This window comes from Betta splendens, chromosome 19 (assembly GCF_900634795.4).
Source record: "Betta splendens chromosome 19, fBetSpl5.4, whole genome shotgun sequence".
Classification (NCBI taxonomy): Eukaryota; Metazoa; Chordata; class Actinopteri; order Anabantiformes; family Osphronemidae; genus Betta; species Betta splendens.
The window spans coordinates 11968535-11990186 of NC_040898.2; the positions used below are offsets into that span (position 1 = coordinate 11968535).

Sequence of the window (21652 nt, forward strand, 5' to 3'; positions counted from 1 at the left end):
GCGTCTCCCTGAGCTGTCGGAGCCAAACATCGGAGACAGGGATGTAAATATTGTGAACACTGGCTCTAGTGTCTTACCTCTTTATTTCCTCGTATAATAAATATTTAAACAAGCCTCATTACCATAGACTGATACATCGCAGTCTTAAAGGAACCGACGCAGGTTGGCCAATGTAAGAGACTGTGGGAACAAGGACATGGTGGATCCTAGGACGAAAGGAACATTTAATCGGGCTCCAGCCTTTAAATGCTCACACCTGCAATTCTCTTTGTGCCCGTACCTGCACTGAGCTACCTGGCTGCAGCACCGATAGCCTCACCTTGTTATTAATCTCTCACAAAGATGCCATTATAGATGTGATTAAACGTGGGGTCCGGCAAAACGCACCCGCAGCAAGTCTGAATAATTAATTCCCGGTGCCGCGGTGGACGGACTCTTCTGGTCAGAGCTGAACCTGGTAACACGCTCCGGTGTGTGGGTGCTGCGGGTTATTATGGGTTAGCGGAACGAGAGTGACCAGAAAAAAAAGGGTTGAGAAAGCATAAAATTTCTGGTAAAGCATCTCTTCTAAATGTCTGAATCAAAACCTTTCATCTCCCTTATCTGTAAAGAGCCTCCTCAGATGCGCAGGCCTAAAAAACAACTTCACAAATCTTTAACAATGCCAAACATTTATCTGATCAGCAGCAACACTGGCGATAGATAACACTTAGTTCCATATTTACAAAGACAGACGCCGTGATCCATCCAGAGCTTGAAAAACTATTAAAAGTATACACTATTAGCATAGAAATCCCATAATTCATCGCCTGTAGCAAAGTTGTGTACGACACTTGTAAGCTGTGGTAATGACTTAAGCAATGTTTGATTTTAACTTTGTGTCACATTTTCAGATAAATCTGCAAAGAAGTCAATCATCGTAAATATGACAGTAAAATCGCCCCAGGTGAATCATAGGAGCGTCTCAACTTCAAATCAAGCCGTGTAGATACTGTAGTAACTGTGTTCATCCACTTATGGATGTGTTATATTTAGCTGGACTGCTCCCACTGCACAAACGTAGGAAAAAAAGCACACGGCGTCTGTCTCCAAACAGACAGAGGAGGAAATGGCCGAGATGGGCGCCTTATGAGTTCATCCATTGTGAGGCGCACAGTCGAGTGAATGAGAGCAGTCAGCTGCCGTCCACCACCTCCAGGCACGGAGGCCGCCTCGCACGGCGCCGCGTGACCGGCCGGCTGACTCACAACCGCTGCGACTGTACTGGGGTTGACTTCCACACGCGATCGAACGGCCTTTCTCCGTTTGGACGGCGAACGTAAATAATACAATGTGGGAAGGGAGGCGGCAGGTGTGGGCAAAGCCGTAGATGAGTGGACGGTGTGATTTACAGGTTGCAGTGACACCAGTGCTGCAGTGAGTCTGAGGACACCAAAATATCCTGTCTACCCCCCCCCCCTCCACTGACACTGATACATGACACTGCATGCGTGGCTGTCTAAATATTACTCCTCCCTTTTCCTTCCTTCATCTCGCCATTCCGCCGCTTCCCTCCCGCTCGCTTCTTCTGCCCGGGATGAGTTTAGGACCGACAACTGTCCAACGGGGCGCAACTGGTCCGGTCCGCATTTGGTGCGGCGTTGTCATGTCAACAATCCAGAGACTGAGCCGCCGGGAGCTGGGAATAACTCGCCTCCTGTCGTCCAGCGTCGCGCTATAACCGGCCCGCGCACCTGTGCTACCAATTATCCCGGAGCTAACCACAATTAGATTATCCCAAATGTCGAAAATATTTCCCACAAAGCACAGCAGCAGCATTTTTCTGGCGAGAACGAGTCGCCACTAAATCACTGCATGCAATTAGACTTTTAATGCAATTCATAAAGGAGCCAGACTAAAGCTAATCTCATAATAGGACAAACAGAACCATTAGAAGTCCTCTGCTCTTTACTTCATTACTGGCTCAGCTTGTTCTCCTTATGCAAAGAGTCCCCAGGTGCATGAATGTTTCATGGCCACCCTGCTGCCTGCCTCCCTCCGCTCGGATTCAGCCTCTCTCCCTCCTCCCAGAGGAAACTCCAAACTCCACTGTCAATTGCACTCGCTTACACTCTGCTACCATCATCATCGTCAGCCATTAGAGGGGGAGCGGCGGCGCATAAGGCAGCTGTTTTGCCTTGAAGACTCAATCATCCCCTTCAGTGGGATTAGCAGCAGTATCATCATCCTCATCATCGCTTTTGATCCTAAAAATGACCAAGGTCTGAAAATGACGACTATCAGCCTGTCGGCCGCAAATTCCAGAGCTTTCGAAAAATCCTGCTTTGCTGTAGAAACACTGATTCATGCTACTAGAAATCTACTATATTCACAAATAATCAAAGCCTATTGGTCCAACTGACCACCACTCAAGTGAAAGGTGACATCCAGTTAATATTTCAAGCCACAGCATCGAGGTAGACAACAGCATCTCAATGCCAAGTGTTCTTAAAATACATTACACCACGCCACTAATTAATTTGTTGGCTTGTGAAGCGTAGCCCATTCAGGCTATTCATCACGAGCAGGAAATTGACAAGTTACCCGTGGACGGCATGTCAAAAGAGATGTCAGCTTTAATTTTGCATAAAGGGAAGCGAGCGCCGCATCATCCGCCGCTCTTCCCTGGCGGCGCCTTTGTTCGAGCGGCGCCGGGCTGATGGATTTTACAAAGATACGCGAGACGTAGCGGAGTTTGGAGGATCCGACGGGGTCGCGGCACCGCCTGGGAAGTTGGACCCGGAGACAAGCGCCGGTTAAAGGCTTCCGAGGCTCCGGTCCCTGACCCCGGCTCCAGCTCCTACATCAGTGGGAGAGCCTCACTGGATTCCTGGGCGCCAGTTGAAGGGGAGGATGTGCAGAGAAACCATGCCATGTTCACCCACTCTCTGCAGTGACTAATGGGCTAATAAGTCAGCTGTCACACTGGCATGTTATCTGGTGCTTTCTCATGGGAAGGATACCACCCTGCAACATCTCTGCCACGGCCTGAGCTCTAAATAAGACAAGCCTGAGATTCCACAAGCTGCTTCGCAACGGAAAGCTGTGAAAACTCCACACCAACGCTAATATCACTGATGACCCCGCACAGTTGCTATTATGTCATAACCAGTTACACTCACTGAACCTCAGAGTCAATAATGGTGCTGTCCAATTTACTGTTGTTCAATTATCTTAAGTGATTATTACGCTGTTAGGTGAATTTCTGCCTTGGCAGGAATGTTTAGGACACTCTAATAGAGCAATTTGTATTTTGTTACACCCAGCTGCTGGCAATAAGTGGAGTGGGAATAACTTAACCACAACCTACAGATCTTGTTGCACCATGTCTGCACTTTAATTAAAAGATGAGTGAAATGTTCTTTTTTAAGCCATTTTCAACTTAAATTTACTTTCATTGATTCGTTCTGACAAACATTGCGCTATCGTGACTTACAAAACGGATCTTTTAACCTCTTAAATCAAATTGATTATATTTTTTCCAGTGTCTTTTGACGATCATCAGTTCAAGAGCTTGTCGTTCAGGGCTCTGGCTGTTTGGGCTGCCATGTACTTGAGAAAGTACTCCCACTCGACTGAATTGTGGTCAGTAGGAAAAGGGAGATGTGTAACTGTCTGGTGAGAAGCATTATTTTGCCTGTGGTCTATTTTATGAAAACAGGCTCCTTTGGTTTTAGATCCAACACAAATCTCGTCAGATATGTGATGATGATAGGCTCCGACAGTATATTTTCAAACTTGACTTTAAGCAGCAGGCTCTGCTCTCTTTGTTTTCCTGTGCAGGGGAGGTGGACATGTGTGCAGAGGCAGGGGCTCCGAGGCCAGGCCCTCCATCCTTCCTGTTCAGTTACCAGAGGCCTCGCACTTATCAGCTCCAGATCTCACAAGAACAGAGAGAAAGAGAGACCACTGACAGGAAGGGGATTTTTTTTACTCCCCCCTTTTTCCTCTAGCAAGGTTAAGAGAATGTCTGCACCCCTCACACTTCACAGAAGAAAGCAATTATTCATCCGGGCTTACTTACAACGACCAACCTGGCATTCTTCAAACGTCAACTCAGAAAAATTAAACTGGGCGTCAAAGTGTCCCAGTGCTAAAAGATCTAGTCAAATTAATTGAGTAGCCAATTAGCGCCAACAATTAATTTAAGTTCTCTCTCTACTTCTCAGGCTTTTGCTGCAGCTGAATGTCTCCTGTCACCCTGCACTCGGACTCCTCCATTACACAAAATTGCCATTTGCTTTAACTGCAGCCTTCCCATCAAACACGTCTGTATTTCCCCCTCCACAAAGACAACCTTCTGACAGCGCGAGGGGGGAATCTGTCACCGGGCGCCAGGCAGAGCGCCGACTGTGAAGCACTCATGTCATGTCCCCGTTTATGTCATATCCCCCCTCGTTCCACTTGCTCTCACTGTCTACCTCGCTTGACATTTCCACCATAATCATTTCGCTTTATCCCACTCCGCTATGTGGCGGCCAGATGTTTGTCAGTGCACTGTACTTCTCAGCATTCACACTGCTATAATCAAGATTAAACATGCTTATCTAGCTAGCGTGTGTGTGTGCGTGCTGGATGTCCCCATTCCTAATCCATGAAGCCATAGCAGTATTGTATAATACTTTGGACAAACCAATTACATTCCCTTACCACGACATAATTCTCCCTTTTAGTGGCACATACGCTGCATTTTGCATAAGGATGCACTGATTGATTATGTCTTTGTTTTTATGTATTGGACTCAGTCAGAGTCCGTTTGCACTTGGAGGAGTCAGCATCTCAGCTCAGTGTCTAAGAGCTCCTGATAAAATCAACATGATGTGCTAGGTAGGCTACGCGCTAACCGCTTCCCACAGACACCGGAGCACAGTGTCAGGGCTAATAAAGCCGAGGCGTATAAATCACAGTAACATCAGACACACACTAGAACCCTGAACCTCTTTACACCTCACTGGGAGGTGTCAGGGAGCCCAGATGTTACAGGGACACGGTACCAGCTCTGAGAACAAAGCCTGTGCAATGTCCAATCGACACAGTGTGTAAACACAACGGGAGCGGTTTGTAGAATTAAAGGTCATGAAATTAAAGTAGATATTTCCATCGCTTTCTAGTGTTGCACCGCACTTTGCTTCCTCACAAAACAAGCAGGATTTACACAACATAGCGTTTCCAATCACGCGCCTCCGTACTCTGAGTGGTTGAGTAGAGAGACCAGCGCCGCACTAACCGGGTCGCAGTCTGCTTTGTCAATTAGGCTGATTCCTCTGAACAAGCTGGTTACTTAAGTGCATGTCAGCGCCCAGATGCAAAAGTTTAAATCCACCCCAGCAGATTTTATTTCAAGGACTGCAGATCTACAAATAAGTACCCATGATCCCTGAGCCACGTAGCCTGTTAAACATCCCAAGCACGTCCGTTAGCATATATATAAAAGTGCTTATATTAACTTCTGTCACAACTACCTGAAATATCTTCTCTTTCTTTTAGCAATTTGTACACAAACAGACAAGGTCTGACTGAAGGCAGGTGCTGATGCAGAGCGAACAGCCTTTCTGCCTTCTGCTGCCTCCAACATCCGCCCAAGTCCACACACACCGCTAATTCAACCGAACATGATGAAGCTAATGACGTTTGCATGACACAATACGCTGATAGACGCACTAACACTAAACACAGCTGCTCCTCAAAGACCACACAGCCTCATCCACCACTCGCTTAAACAGTTTCCAGGGAATTTTTTGCAGGATTAAAAATAAATTCCACCACAGACGTCTAATATACGGCGTAGGTTTCACCATATGCCATGTAAAAACCGTCTCACCTGTGTTGACTTCAATCCTTGACCCTTCACCACAGAGGACCCCCCCACCCATTCACACATCAGGTGGAGGAACACTCCAGCACCTCAAGTCTTCTGCCCTTGGGAGAAATCAGAGGGGAAAAACAAAATACATCAATCACCGCTTTATTACCCACCAGCCTCCAAACAATGATTTGTTACATTTGCAATTTTCACCGAAATTTTTTATTTATTTTTTTCCTAAATCAAGCGCACTCAATGATTTAGCTTCTGCGACTCCTCTGGGCTCTAAGTGGCTTCCATCTGTGCCTTGCTGAACCACAGACACTTTTTCCCCTGCACAGATGAGCTCCTTCACGCTCTCATGCCCATGAAGGACGAATCAAAAGAGCAGGCGACACTTCACATGATCAGTATGGCATCATAAACACCCACCAACATGGCAAGTTCGCCGCCGTTGCGCATACGCAAGTCACTGCCGATTGACAGATAAGCCTATTAGAACCCGTCTCCACCATAAAACATTTACAATACCTGGCAAAGCCCCCTTCAACCTGATTAGCTACTGGAGATGTGCAAAGAATTAGTTCATCATTTGAAACCTAAAGAAATCTTAATGATATGTGATTATGTTAAGTGACCATATCTATGAGTGTTATTATAAGTTTTAACTTTATTTTGAAATCTTTTAGACCTCCCAATGTCACATTTGTGTGGTAAAAAAGATATTTTTGGGTCCTACACCCTTTTTAATAAAAGGTCAAGGTCAAGGCTGTACTTTAAAGGGAGCAGTGTTCTCAGCAGGCGAGAGAATACTGTATAAACAAACTCTTGGCCTTTTCTTTCATTCCCGTCCTGAACCCGGCTCTCTCTTCACCTCCCTCCCTTTTGCTCAGGCAGCATGTCACTGATTTTTATAGACCCAGGATAAAAGTTCATACCTAGTTTTTGGATTCCTTAAATGTTGAAGCCATAAATTTCCATGGGCGTACTGAAAGAGGGTTATGGAGAATAAAAGTGTCTGCCGGGTGTTTGCTCTGGCTGGGTGAGTACATGTGTGAAGTGTGTAAGCACGCAGCTAATGCCGTTTCCCACCCCCACGATTCTAAACTCTGACGCTGTCTCATGTTGGGGAATCGTTTTCATCCGGCCTCCACCGACTGATACACAGCAGGCAAGCAGTGGACAAGCCTAATGCTCCACATATAAAGCCTTTCTAACCGCAAGGTATATTTTCACATTCGGGGGAAAATGGAGATCCCTTCTGCCTTTCACATTTTTTAATCATCGTCTTTATCATTGGAAGATGTTTTAGGCAGAATTTCTCCCCTGTTGGTAGTGCGGCTTTCTGAAAAGAGAAAGTGGAGGAGCGCCGGGGGCTCAATGGGCTGGGAGAGGAGGAGGAAGGGGGGGTGATGCTGGGTGCCTCCTTTTTAAAGCCAGATTCTCCCCAGATACCTCTGTGCTATTCATCAACAGCTTTTCCAGGGCTGTGAAAAATCAATGTGCTCTGCACTGCAAACAGTTCATAATGACGGGGGATGGAGGGGGGGGGGGGGGGTAAAAAAAAAAGCTCAACTGCAACAGAATTGATTTGTTTAAGTACAATAACATGGCTCTGCAGTGCAGCGAGGAGGCGGCTTGAGCACCCAGACAAAGAGTGACTGGCAGGATGAAAACACACGCAGTAATTGATAAACTGTTGGTAGAGTGCAAATCTGAAATGCAGAGCCATGTTATCTAATTATGGAAGTTTTTCCCAGAATCTCCTGACGGGGACAAATACCCTCCGCATTAGGAACCAGAAAATTATAGATTTCTAAATAAACACATTATAAAAAGAATTAAAAGGCCAAAGTTCAGATTCAGCACTGAAAATTCACAAGTTCATTTCAATTTACACACATTCTTTATATTTTCAGATACTATATCAAACTCTAGGCAAATATTTGCTGATACTTGAAGCCAAGTCACCCGAATGTTAAAAATGACACCAGGCCTCTCATAAAAAAGATCAAATCTACGAGGTGATATTTTAAACCTACTGATACTGCAAAAACAAAGTCTGAAGTAAATTGTGTCAAGACAGGCAAGCACAATAAAACATCTCTCCCCAGCTCGTTTAAGCCGACCACAGAGGTGCATTCATCATTGTTATTATTCCTTGTGAGAGGCCCTCCCGGGTGTAATTGGGTCCTCATGGAGTCAAAATCCCTCCCCGGGAGCTGGACAGCCTCACTCGCTGCCACCCAAAGCCGGCAGCCAGCTTTTACTGACTGCGTGGAGAGTCACGCGGGTGGTGGGAGCGGGACCCCACCCGCTAAGCTTCCACAATGGCAGGAGTGGGGGACACCTGGGGAGAAAAGCTCACCTGGCTGGGCTCTCAGCACCGCGGGGAAAAGCTCACCCACCCGGCCGGCTCCCAGGAGCCTTTATTCCCATTGGGCCACATTAGCATTTTAACTGGTAAATACAGTAGGGTCTGAATACATGTGGAGAGTAAATGAAAATGTGAATAATGAAACAGGGAAATGGGGATTGGAAAAGAAGCAGTTGCTGCCTGTTTGATATAAAATATAAAACCACGGGGCCCAAAAGCGACTACTGCTACGGCCCCCGACGCCCAGACAAGCTAGCTTTAGCATGTAGCAGCGATTAAACGCTGGAGAGAATCTTTCCACGCGCTTTGACCTCCCCGAGCGGCGCCTCCACCTCCCCGTTACCTTGGCACAGAAATCACCGCGCCTCCTTCAGGCGGCTTCCTGTTGTTGTTATGCTCCACGCACGCAACATCAACTGGAATGCGAGTCTCCGCTTTTGAGCGGACAGCTGGAATCAAAGGAGGAGCAGTCGCGCTCCTGAACAGAGACTGTTCAGTGGTTTTTAACCGTCACCCAGCAGGAAGCAGGTTTCCACTTCAGTCAGTTAGTTTAAATATACACAAATAATGTGATTAGACACTAATTAAATAAGTATCACTCTGGTTTCTGCAGATATTTTAATTGAAGTATTTTAGTCAAATTAAGGTTAAAGGTCAATTACCCCTCAATCCTTTAAACAACATGTTTCCTATAGATTTTAACAGGGGTGCAACTAATGATTATTTTCACTACAAATTAGTCTGTTAATTGCTATTTTTCAGGATTCAACATCTGAGTAAGTACTAGCATTTGTATCCTGCTCAAATAAATGCTTGAAAATGTGAAACCAATTAAAATAATTTGGTCTTGTTTTAACCTTTAGAGCACCAGGCTGTTTGTGAGGTTGCTCATTTAGCAGCACGACCAGCGACGGTGAAACGCTGCGACTAATAATCTTTATTCCCATACGTAGAAGTTAAACACTTATTAAGCAAGTCCTGTTCTTGGGTTTGTGGGGAAGTCAGGCTATTAAAAACCAACGGAGAGCTTTTAATCTTGCATTATACTAATCTACTTTACAGCAGCGCGGTTATGATGCCTATACACCGCATGTAATATACTGACTGACACCCAAATCCAGGTTAAAAGAGAAGGGATTGAGCATTTCCCAGCGCACGCCGCCGGTGTCAGAGGACGTCTATATGGTGTCACCGCATTAGACACAGTCACATGTTGTTGCGAAGTGTATCACTGCCGTGAATGGCTGCTACAGTGATGATTAAGGGTTTAGAGATAATGGTTTTTAGTGTGATACATTTAGAAAGCATGAGACACCGGCTCAGTTAGCTCCCTAATGTTCACTCTGCTGATTAACACACATGCCGGCGCCGAGTTAACCACCGCTGCTGTAATTATGTGGAGCCTTGCAGATACATACACGTATCCTACACGACACACACACACACACACACACACACACACACACACACACACACACACACACACACACACACACACACACACACAGCTGTATGCACCCTACTACCAATTATACATCTTATTTATGTAAATGCAGGTAATTTACTTCCTGCTGCGTATTGCTTTCAAACGTTCGTCATCCAGCCTCAGTTTGTATTGTGGGAAATCACCAAAACAGAAGAATCCCGAATTGAAATGAATCTCAAAGGTTGGTTTAAAATGTACAACAGCCGCTTCCTCTTGTTATGAGTTGGGAATGTATGGACATTGCAGGGGGAAATAAGTAGTTAATGATTAGACGGCTTTAAATAAATTAGCTTTTCACTCAGATTATCTCAGCACATCCTGTCCCCGGCTTGTGCCCCTCCTGTGGAACATACATCTGAGACCTTGTAAAGCAGTAAATTCTCAAATCCACGCGGACTCTGAGCGCTTGGAAAACCTATTGCCTGGCTGCACTCGCTAAAGAGTTGAGCCAAGGTCGCTACCTGTGGCATCCTTGTGTTTGTGGAGAAGCAATGCTGCTCCCGGGGACTGACCCAGCTTGTATTTTTACTCTGAGCACACAGGAGTCTATGAGGACTCCGGAATGCACCAAAGTGCTTTTCTTGCCAAAACCCAAACTGTCAATGTTCTCTGGGCTAAACTGTTTAGGTAATAATGTAGTTAAGACCTGTAACAGAACCTAAAATGGTTTCCATTAAGAAGCTGTCATTTAATTTAGTGTAATTCGTTTTCCTTTCTACTCTGCCAGTTGGAGTTTTACTCTAACAACTGTTAATTCATTTAATACATAAATACTGAGGAGTGAGAAAAAGCTTATAGGGCTCATTACTATTAACCTACTGTTAACAGGAGCAATGGCCAGAATAACCAGAATTTGACTTGACAATGTTTTATCTAGCTCAAAGGTATGCACTGATGCTTATATACGTCTCACACAATTTATGGCTCCAATATAATTTCTCCCCCTCCTCCTCTCACGACAGTATATCTAGTTTCAAAAGCAAGAGCAGCCCAAGAGGGTGCCTGTGTTTTTCTTCCTTTGTTTCTAGTCTCTCCCTATCAGAGTGAGAAGGTGGTAGCAACTCCCACGTGAGAGATAGAGACAGAGGGGGACGACGGCTGGCAGCGTGCTGAAGCAAAACTAAACGGATGCATTTAAGAAACGCTGTGCTGACTGACCACAGACTCAAAGCAACACCCCCCCCCCCACTTTGTCCAGCTTCATCTGCAAAGCAAATCGCATGCGCTGCAGCCACAGATTCCTCTTTGGTCACCTGGATGTTCTTACTAGAAACAGTGGGGGTTTACTAGAGGTGAAAGGCTTCATACTGTAATTGCAGAGAAAGAAAAGGGAGATTTCATTGAGCCAAATGCAAAGGAAAGGTGGATGTAATGAGGCCTGATTTGTCGTAAGACAGAGTCACAGAGCTGTATTTGCATTTTCATCCCATTTCCTCATCTTGCTCCCTTATCTTTTCTCCTTCCTTTTCATAATAAGGAAAAAGAAAGCGCAATGAGAGTGAAGAAGAAAGGATGGGGAGGGTTGGGGGGTTGCAGACAGACACACAGAGGAATCCAGGGAGCGGAAGGAGAGCACATTTCAGTGGAGAGGGAAAATGATTAAAGGCCGAAATGAACACAATCTGCTAGTTCCAGAGGAAAGAAAGAGGAATTTCCAGACGGAATAAGCAAACATCCGGGCCTGTCCCTGCTGTTCAGGCTTCTACCAGCCTAAAATATGGGTCTGCGGTTTGGGCTGACCAGGTAAACCAGCGTTGAGATGACTCAGACGCAGAGCACTGGAGGCAAAAAGAGGAAGAAAAACAGCAACATCAATAATGAAGCGAAGGAGACGGGGGAAGAAAACAAAGCCGTTCATAACAAATGAGAAAACAGACAGAGCGTCTCATTGCGGGAGCGCTAACGACAATCAATTAGCAATTGCTCATGATCTTGGGCGCGTCGGAGTATAAGGTGTCTTAATGAGTCCCATTTCCATTAGCTGCTCGACTCGAGAGGCATAAGGAGGAGGCTGCTCCTACCGGCTCCTCCATCTCAATGCCTAATGACTGCGAGAGTGGATTACTCCATCAATTCCTCGCTTCTCTTTGTTTATCCCCTGCGTAAATAATGGTCAACCATTACAATGCATTAAGCGGGCCACTCTACGCAGAGTGAATGAGAGGGAGAAAGAGGAGCACGAGTGCGTCCTCCACTGATCTCCAGGAAATCGGCTAATGCTGGCCATGTGGAGAGAGAGAGAGAGGTGGGGGGGGGGGGGCGAGAGTCTCAGAGTGGTCAATGGAAGGTGGGGGCGTTATACTGGGAGGTGTGGTTGCGCAGTAGTGGAAGCACAGGTGTTATGGATATTGCACAAATGCCAGTAGATATCAACATCCTGTGTCCGTCTTTTTTATTCCTGAAGAGGAATCTGCAGCTCTGTGAAATGCCCTGTTAGAAAGCATCTATACCACTGGAAGAAGGTCCGGTGAAATATGGGTTATTAAGCTTATCATTTTGTAATTTGGGCCCATTAATTCCCTCGAGGGCACTTTATAACTCAATTCGGTTCTTTCTTCTAAAAGGATTCCTGGGAATGTAACCTGCAATTTTCATGTCATTTGCCTTGAAGAACAGCATCACGGCCACAAAAGCTTTGGATCAACACTACAGAGATGACTTCATTTGTGTCATATGAGACAATATAATATTGCGGTGCTCTCTCCCAGGATTGCAGCGAATCAATATTTCACCCAAGGCTCCATCACTCCCTTTTTATTCTCCATCTCTTTCTGGCACTCTCTGGCTTCCCTCGTGTGTCACAGCACCAGACAGGATAAAAATTAAACGCATCAGCAGAAAAACACACAAGTGGAAGTGATCTCGCTGCTCCGGCCGCTCGGGTCATGAATTCAGCTAACTGTGCTTATCACAAGCTGCTGCCATTAGTCTTAATAGCCACGGCGACAAGCCACCTTGAGAGGAGATGGGCTCTGATCCCGGGGCTCAGCACCAGCACAGACAGGTGATTTTCATTCGTGGTCTCTTCTCATGTCAGCAAAGGGTAAAAAGAATCCTCCAGTGGATATTTAAATGGAAACTACACCATGTATTACATGGTACTTGTGGAGGTAAAAGCATCAGGCACCGCTCTGAGTCTAAAGGCAAAAATAATAATTTGTTACTCAATGTGGAAGTGCTCTATGATGACAGTAAGAGAGACCCCACCAAAGGCCTCTATATTTTCATCCAAACTAAAGGTTACTTGCTGCAGCCCGTCGAGGGGTCTTGCTGCAGACAGACTGGTCCAAAAGAGACGGGGGCCGCGAAGTGAGAGATGTTTGGTTAGGCACCTCACAAAGTGAAGCCGCGTGAACAACAGAGCGATCCCCGAACGCGCCGAGGTCTTTACTGCTCGGAAAACAAATGTCAGGACGTCTTTTCAGCCGCGAGCCAGAGGAATCCTGACCCGCTCCACTCCTCCGTGACTGGGACCTTGTCAACGTGTTGCTCTGTTACGACTGGGGGGTGAGGGGGAGTTCCTTGGATCCGCTCTGAGGCATGTCTTCCTTCAGTGCCGAGGGCCAGTTGAGGTTGATGTCACAACGGCACATCCAGCCCAATTACAGGCGCTTCGGAGGGTTAAATGTTGTTTTAATATCCAGAGCACGAAGCTGGAGCAGGGGTGGGGGCCTCTGCGGCCTCCCATCGCTGCCCTGAAATGACACTCCATTTTACAAACACGACAAAGTGCGGCGACACCGGGCCGTAGCCGCAGATCCGAGCGCAGAACAATGGGAGCCCGCGCTGATTTCTGGCCCGAACAATGGCAGGATGACATGGAGCCTGACAGATACACACAGAGCGGCAGGATCTGCGCTGCAGACAGGGGAGGCAGCTTCACAGAGCCGCAGCGCTGCCAAAAGACATCTCCTCACCTTCCTTTTTCCTCTCCCAACATCTTTTATGTGTTTTGGCACCTCTGGTATTCAGAACTCAAACTGCGAAACTCGGCGCGGCACCGTCAACACACTTGCGGAGTGAAATGAGCCAGTCACAGTATCAACTGGAGAAGAAGGCATCACGATGTAGTAACGGCCTCTCGAAATGTAGATTTCATGATGTACAGATGATGCACAGTTTATTTACTGGTCCTAGTGGTTCGCCAATGAAATGAAATAATGAATAAAAACTACAAAGAAAACCTGATGATGGTAAATCCAGCAGGTGATGTAATCCCTTGTCTTCCATATGGCACCGCGGCCCTCAAAGTGCCCTTTATTATTGATGTCCTCGGCGCAGGACTTGAAGCAGCTTTGCTTCTCTTATCAATCATTCATCTGCTTTCCATTGAACACACTGAGATCCTGCGCCATCAAATCAGGCAACCGCCACTTTAAAGATCCAGCATTCTCCCATTAATTAATCAAGGCCAACGTGACCCCGCGACGCCTGCGCTCCGAACGACGGCGGTGCTGCCCTGAAGGTGGCGGCGCCGGGCGAGAGGCGGCCTGTCAATCACTGAAGACGCAACGCCCGGGGCTCATACACGAAGAATGGGATGCCACAACCTATCTGTGCGAGTCCTTGTTGGGAAAACACCCCGACGCTCCAAACTTGAAATTGAATCAGACTGGAATAATAATGTCGCCGCTAGCTTCTTTTAGAAGCATGTCTGCATTCAGCCCGGGCTTCTCCCCATCCCACCTTCCCTCGTCCAGTCTGAACACGATCCCATTTTGCTCGACTACAGCCGGCGTTCGGTTAACAGCAAACATAATCAAACTTTGTGGTCTGTCTCTCTGTAGAGTGGAACTGAAAGCGTATCGTGCCGAGTTCTTCGGTGGCAGTCTCCAATTACCTTCTGCGTGCTAGTGTTCACTGTGCTGGAACTTTTCCATTTCATTATTACACTCAAGCTGCCCCCGTCGAAAGCCAACCGGCAGCGGCGGCAACGGCGGCGGCACAGCAGACCGTGTCATCCGTGCACGGAGAGGGAGGCAGGAGGCGAGGGGGGGGGTCTTTTCCAAGCTGCAGCGAATTCCTCGTTTTGTCTGGGAGAAAGATTCATGTCTTTACAAACCACAGGTGCAGCGAGATTCTTTAAGCGCCGCGGTGAAAAGTGGGGCAGCCCGGCGCTCGGCCCCCTCTCCCTCGCCGTGTTTGTCACAATTACTCAGTGGGTCAACTTTCGCCCGGTCTCATTAGGAGGCGACGGCGAGGCGAGGAGAAACGTGTCTTTTTCTGACCCCCCGCAGGAAATGAAATGTTCAGCTCGCAGAAAGTCACTCCCCACAACCCGTGCAATGGGTTCGGGAAACTAGAACGAGGGATTATTTGCTGCTACATCCATTCAAGTGGCCAATTCAGCCCAAACCAATCAATACTAATCAAGGAGGAGATGAAATTCCCTCAGCCAGCATGTCAAGTATCAGGACTTAAACACTGGGCTCAGGATCCCTCCAGCCCTGGATGGATATTTAATCTTGACACAGTTTGTATTCTTCAACTCAACTATGATTAAAATGCAAATGGTAGTTTGGATCACAGCATTTAATAAAAAGACTGCAATGATTGTAGTGTAGTTTTCATACACTTCACAAAGATTGAATTATTATATATAAACATCAATTTAATGTTTGAAAGACCAGTTACACATATTTTGGAGATTTAGTAGCTGCTCCCCTTTTTGAATTTGTGAGCGATGAGGCCACACGAGGCCAGAGACGAGGGGCCTCCTGCGGCGCACAAGGAATCCGGTGCCGTTTCCTCGGTGAAACGCATGAGTGTGAGCGAAGTGGCAGCGCGAGATCCCCGCAGAGGTCAGGGCGCGTCCCCGGCGGAGTCGAGGGCAGTCGACGGGCGTGAATGCAGAGCGGGGGGTTAAACCCGCTCCCCCGCCCGCTCCGCCCCGCTCTTCTTCACGGGGCGCCTCGTCCCCGAGCTCCTCGCACGCCGCCCAAATTGGAACAGGAAACAATTGTCGGCTGCGGGCCAAAAGCACGCCCCTCATTAGAAAACCAACGTAAGGGGGGGGTGACAGGACCCGAACGTGGAAGAAGCCGCACGTGGAAGGATCAAGAGCGCCGCCGACTACAGACAATGTCGGCTGTCTGCACGGCTGGCTGAGGCCTGACACCGGCACCAGGCCCCATGAATATTCAGTGGCCAACTAAATGAAGCAGATAGCACTTGACATGGTTAACATCCACCTTTGGCACCTTCCCTCTGCAAAGGCAACAAGGTGGAGCAGCAGAGCAAATACGCTGGTTGTTAGTGGGCGGCAACGATCCCTGCAGATGAACTGGACGCTTGTTGAACACAGTCTGTGGGCGAGTGCCTTTAAAATGAGATGGACCCGGGAAAAACAATCTGATTGGCTCAGATTCAGATTTCAGATGCTAAATTGCATTTTTTTTTCTTGGGGACAGGTATTAAAATAAAAATCGTAGTATTATGCTTTGCGATGTGCTGACATTTCCATTCTTAGAAAAACATGTTTCCCTCAACTATAATCCCTGCTGGTATCAAAATGTTTGCTCTCTAAATATTTACCAACTCCGAGTCACATCTAAAGCCTAACATAGGCACCTTGAGACTTCCTCTTTTTTTCCCGGGTGTTGTGTCCCAAAGGAAAATGCAGTGAAAGCACTACAGACTATCTTGCAAGCGGGTAAACTCTCTGAGCACACAACGCATTCCTCCAACACCTCAAACAAGCTCCACGAGAGAACGAGTATCTGCCACCAACAAAGCGCGCTGCTAAAAATCTGTGTCACACCTGTGTGTGTGTGTGTGTGTGTGTGTGTGTGTGTGTGTGTGTGTGTGTGTGTGTGTGTGAGGACCGAAGACTGATTTGGTTTCAGCATTGGCAGTTTTTACGCAAAAAGTAGTAAATGTATTACTGAAGTCATGTAAATATTGACTCTTTGATAGTCCGTGTTGAGCTTATCCACTGGACCCGTTCTGCTCCGGCCTCAGTGGTGCAGGTGCAAAGCCCTCGAATGAAAAATTATTCCAGCGATGGTCCGCGGGTTCAGTCTGAGTGGACGTGAACGCCCCTGTGGTGCCTTTGAGTGCGGCCACTTAAGGCCAAGGGCCTCGGGGTCAGACTGTGGTTTTACTGGGGGACCTTCCAGGTGTGAACGCTTCCTCGGCCGCTCTGGTTTATTCCCCTCCCGTTCCAACGCGCAAGTGAGCTACGCTCCGGCCGAGCGCCTGAACGCCCCCCCCCACCGCCCCACCCACCGGCCTCCTGATAAGCCGGCTGCGCCAGGCTTGCCAGCGCCCGCCGGTGGCTCCGCTTGCACAACCGGCCCATTGTTGCTGTGCAGAATGGACAACTGCACTTTGGACCTTTCAGTGGGGAAGGCCCTTTATTGCGCTTACCTTAAGGGCATCCACTGCGCTTTATCTGCACCCTGTCAGCCCCACACACTCTAAACATTGCATTAAGGATATCTCAAGCTGGAAAGCATAAACAGTAGCTGCTGTATATTCCGTGCTGCTGCTGCTGCTGTTAAGTACTGTACAGCCAGTTTGCCTGGATGCTGTTTTCAAGAGATTAAAAAAGACTCATAAAAGGCAGCTGAATTATCGGTGTTGCTGAAACCTGATCCACTGCCGCCTGACCTTTTCCACAAAGCAATATTAAATATAATAGTTGGGCTGAGCAAAGTGATTGCAATTTATGACTCCTTTTAACTTGATTCAACATTGGATGGCAGACGATTACCTTGGTGGAGTAGAGCTTGCGAACACAAAAATAACCAGGCTACGTCCAAGTGCGGAGCTTTATCAAACTTAACAATCAGCTTGGTGTCTGTCTGCTGCGAGTCTGGCTCAGCGGCGGCTGAAGAGAATTTTAAAAATGCATGACAATACGAGGGGAAGGAAAAGAAGCAGGCGAGGTTGCACATTAAAAACCTCCAGATCCCTTTTTTGCTTCTTTTCCTTTGTTTTGCTCAAACTCCATTAAGCTAAAATTGATGAGTATTGAATAGATGTTGCGTCTGAATCTGGTCAAGTGGCCAAATGGATTAAGCGGATCAAATCCATTTTCTTGAGTGTATTGAGGAAGTGTCAGAATGAAACATTTTTAATTTGGCCCCTTCAGGTCCAAGATTTCTCCATGCCGCTGTAGAACAAGCTGCTTACCCTGCAAAAACAGGCGGCAACACGCCGCCGAGCGTGGCCCCGGCCATTAAATTAACCCGGCACCGTCCACACATTCGACTCTGTGCAACGGCAGGGAGCAGAAGGAGTTACAAGGCTTTCAGGCATCCAGCTCAGACTGTAAAGAAACAATGCAGCCTACTTTGCACACTCCTCACTGCTCCCTTTCAGCCACATCCTCTTGGATTTTATGACTCTGGTTAAAATGCAACCATTAAATATTCATGTGCGAGGGCTTTCACCCGTGAAGCAGCTTCCTCCTCCCCTCTTTCTGTCTGAGCTTTAGAGAAAGTGAGAAAGTTTTTGATTTTAACTGACAGGAGCTAAATATTAAAAAAAGCAGCTCTGGGACTTCTCCAAAATGTACACTACTCTCCTCCAATATCCTCCTCTGCTGATCTGAAGCTTTCATCCTCTTGCAGAGTAAATTAGCATGACAATGGGAACTCTGGCATCTAATGAAAATAAATACGCAGCGGCTAAACAATGACATGCTGGAAATTGATGGTTAGCACTCACACGTATGTATTTGAGTCATCAGCGACATCGCACCGCATGCATCATAAACTGTATCATTGAAAAATATTGCTCATTAATTTTTCACTTGTTGTCTTGGCTGCTTATGATGCAAAACACCTCCAATCAGCAGCAAAAGTAATGACACAAATAATTCATACTTTCCCCTCTCAGAACCCCCAGCGTGCTAAAATCCATAATATATAGCAAGTGCGAGCGTCGAGGAAGGATTAAGGATGAAATCGCGTCTCCAGGTATAGCCGGCGCCATAAATAAGGCTGAAATGTGATTTTGCTACAGTGAACATTAGGGAAATTTCTGGAGAGTTTATTTGGGTAGATGCGATTCGCATACAAATCGAGGGATGCAACATTCAGGGCTTCTCCAAACAAGCGATTTTGTAGACAAATGAGGCAACAGCTCAGACATGTGAGGCTTTGCACATGCACAGAGTTGATTTAGCCGCCGAACATTCGCGAGGGGAGGAAAAACAAGATGCAGCACAATAGTATTGTTGTCTGAGAGCGCTGGAAACGAAGTTCATTCATTCTGAACTAATCTTTTTAGTGATTTGGGAGTAATGATTTGTGCCACTTACTAATGAATGAGCGGCGGAGCTAAACAGTGGTGTTTGTGGGTAATATTGTGTCAGCTGAGCGCCGCTACAAGCAGGCGAGCGGCCGACGGGTACGAGTCTGGAGAAGAAGCGCGAGGAGCCGATTCAGCCCGGAGCAGCTGATGGAGACGAGTCCAATGCGTTTTCTCGCCCGCTCCCGCGCCGCCGTGACGGACACCAAACTTCCCATCGCGGCCCATGTCTGACTTTGATCCCAGACAAATAAGAAGAGTCAGAAAGCGGCGGATGCCTGGTGAAACATGAAGGCTTTCAGAGCCATTCTTCCCCTTTTGGAAGCCTGCCCACTGCTTTGAAAGGGGGTTTCTTCAAAGCGAACGCCGGTGACACTAACCCATTCTCCTCCCAATTAAAATTTATTGAAAACATCCAGGAAACACTGCACGGCTTTGACAACCAGGTTGTCAAAAACAAACAAATGCAGCGATCACGAGGATAAATGGGAATTCCTTCCTCTGCCTTTTGAGTTCATAACCGGCATTTAATCCGCTGTAATGATTTGCAATTTGACAAGTCGGGCAAAATTTACTGTGACAGACTGAATGGGACCCAACATAAATATAATTACAGCTCACGCGATCTTCTCCACCTCCCTCCTCAGAGGGAAGCGCCACCGCCGCACAAAGAGGATGCAGGAGACACAGGCTCAGTTAATCTGCTCTTTAAAAATTCTTCCTCAACACCAGTCGATGGCAGAAAATTCAATTAAAAACAACAGCAACAACATCACAGCGTTTCCTGGAATTATCATGGCATGAAGTCGCTGGTGTGATTTGTGAATCGAGGTGGTGCAAAAACAGACCGCAGCGAAACTCTGCAGAAAACGGTTTAACCCGATGCTTTATTTAGAAAATAAAGTGCACATTAATCAAAAAATGCTGATTGGTAAATGGGAATAAACTGAGTCATACTGTATCACAGAGGCAATAATACAGATACCACATTGGCAGGTTTTTAAACTTTAAGTACGTAGAGTTGAAGACACTTATGTCATAATCTTATTGGATCAAGGACGCCGCCGCCAGTCAAAACATAAAAGGATGAATATTAAAGAGTCGCGCTGCAGCGAAAACATCCAACGTCCAAGAGAAAAGTTATATGAGCGGAGAGAAATGTCAACACGTAAGGGTAACGGAGAGGGGCCACCCCCCACCCCCCACCCCCCACCCAGACAGCCTAGATTAGGTTTCACATTCCTACCTCACACACACACACACACACACACACACACACACACACACACACACACACACACACAGAGGTGGAATGAGACAGACACTGTTGTTGAGACATTTTTGACCTCAGACTATTTCATCTCTCTGATGGTGTTTACACCATGAGTCAAGCACAAGGATATCTTCTCCCTTGTTTTTTGTCCAAAACGTGAAGGATCCGCCCCTCCCCTCCCCTCCTCCATCAGCCTTCATGCTAATGTAACACACATTAGTCAAACCAGCCGCACACTGTGTGCGTCCATGCTGACACGAAGGATGCTGGGCCCTCGGGTTAACCCCCCCCCCCCCTCATGCCAGGCGCATCACGGGCGCAGCCTCACACCACAGCGTCTGTGACTCAAACATACCCTCCTCTTAGAGCAGATGGTCCGAAATAGCGTCGGGCCGTCAACATTTTGGTGAGCCGCGGGACCCGTCGGGGCCAGACGGCGTTTGCCAAGACGGAGCGCGGGGGGGGGGGCGGCGCGCACGCGTGTGTAAAAATAATGCGGTCACTCGCCGCTCCTCCCTGTTTGATACTGACAAAGTGAGAACACCCTGTTGTTAGTGGAGAACTTATGCAATCTGCGCCTATAAATAGCCGCGTGCAGCGCGCCCGCATATGTGTCTCTCCCTGGGTGTTTACATCCACACGCTACCCAATTAATTAACAGTCATCAGCGGCAGTAGTTGTTATGGTATCTGTGATTACCGCGAGTGGAGCCTACGCCGCCAATCGCTTGCCTCGACGCAGCGCTGAACCCGGATCAGATGCTAGCGGCCCACAGCCGGCGAGCCCAGACCCGGGGCCGAGGGCGATCAGAACCGGGACGCTGGCCGTCGCCGCCGGGTCGCTTTCACCCAGCAGACCACAGGCAGAGTGGCCTCTTCACGCCGGGTCACGTCAGGCTCCGCCGCAGTGACTATGCAAAGCAAAACAGGTGAAATGCAAAGCCATATTTAAATGGAAGCGTCGCGCGCGGCGACACAAGTGAGGCAACGTGGTTCACAACGCGATAGTAGATATGGGGTCCACACTGGTGTTTGGGGAGGTGTGTGAGTTGGAGGAGGGTGGTGGGGGCATTACCCCCCAGACCTTTTCTTTGAGAGTGACAGAGAATGGGGGAAGGACGTTCCCTGTGTATTAGTAAATCCCAGTTAATTTTCCCTGTCACAGAACAATGAGCTATGGACCCCCGCAGGCTCTGCTGAGTCTAATTCCACTGCTTGCTCGGAACCACCTTCATTACTCGTCCGTGGGCCCCGGGTACCGCGGGGCCCGGACTTTGGATTCCGCCGCTGCTGTGCAACACCGTGGCGCGCCGCAGAACCCGCCGAGCCTTCGGGCCCCGGGACCGGCCCGTGTTTAATTCATAGGAGCTGAGGCTTCGGAGGAGGCGGATGTTATTCATGATTCAGAGCCTTTCAT

The 21652-nt window shown here is 47.6% G+C and overlaps 2 protein-coding genes across 7 annotated transcripts in view; one reads left to right on the forward strand and one right to left on the reverse strand.

Annotated features, from left to right (window-relative positions):
* LOC114846355 (zinc finger MIZ domain-containing protein 1-like) overlaps positions 1-21652 on the reverse strand; it is a 78868-nt gene that overhangs the window by 53341 nt on the left and 3875 nt on the right. For 2 of the 4 annotated variants that reach the window (XM_029135257.3, XM_055504682.1), the window contains exon 2: positions 5861-5958. The exons of 1 other annotated variant lie outside the window; for it this stretch is intronic. The gene's annotated coding sequence lies outside the window, so the exon portion shown is untranslated. The remainder of the gene's footprint in view (positions 1-5860; positions 5959-21652) is intronic. One more of the 4 variants, XM_029135258.3, reaches the window with a different exon arrangement.
* The window catches only part of tbata (thymus, brain and testes associated), a 112273-nt gene that overhangs the window by 45503 nt on the left and 45118 nt on the right, over positions 1-21652 (forward strand). The gene's annotated exons all lie outside the window — the stretch shown is intronic.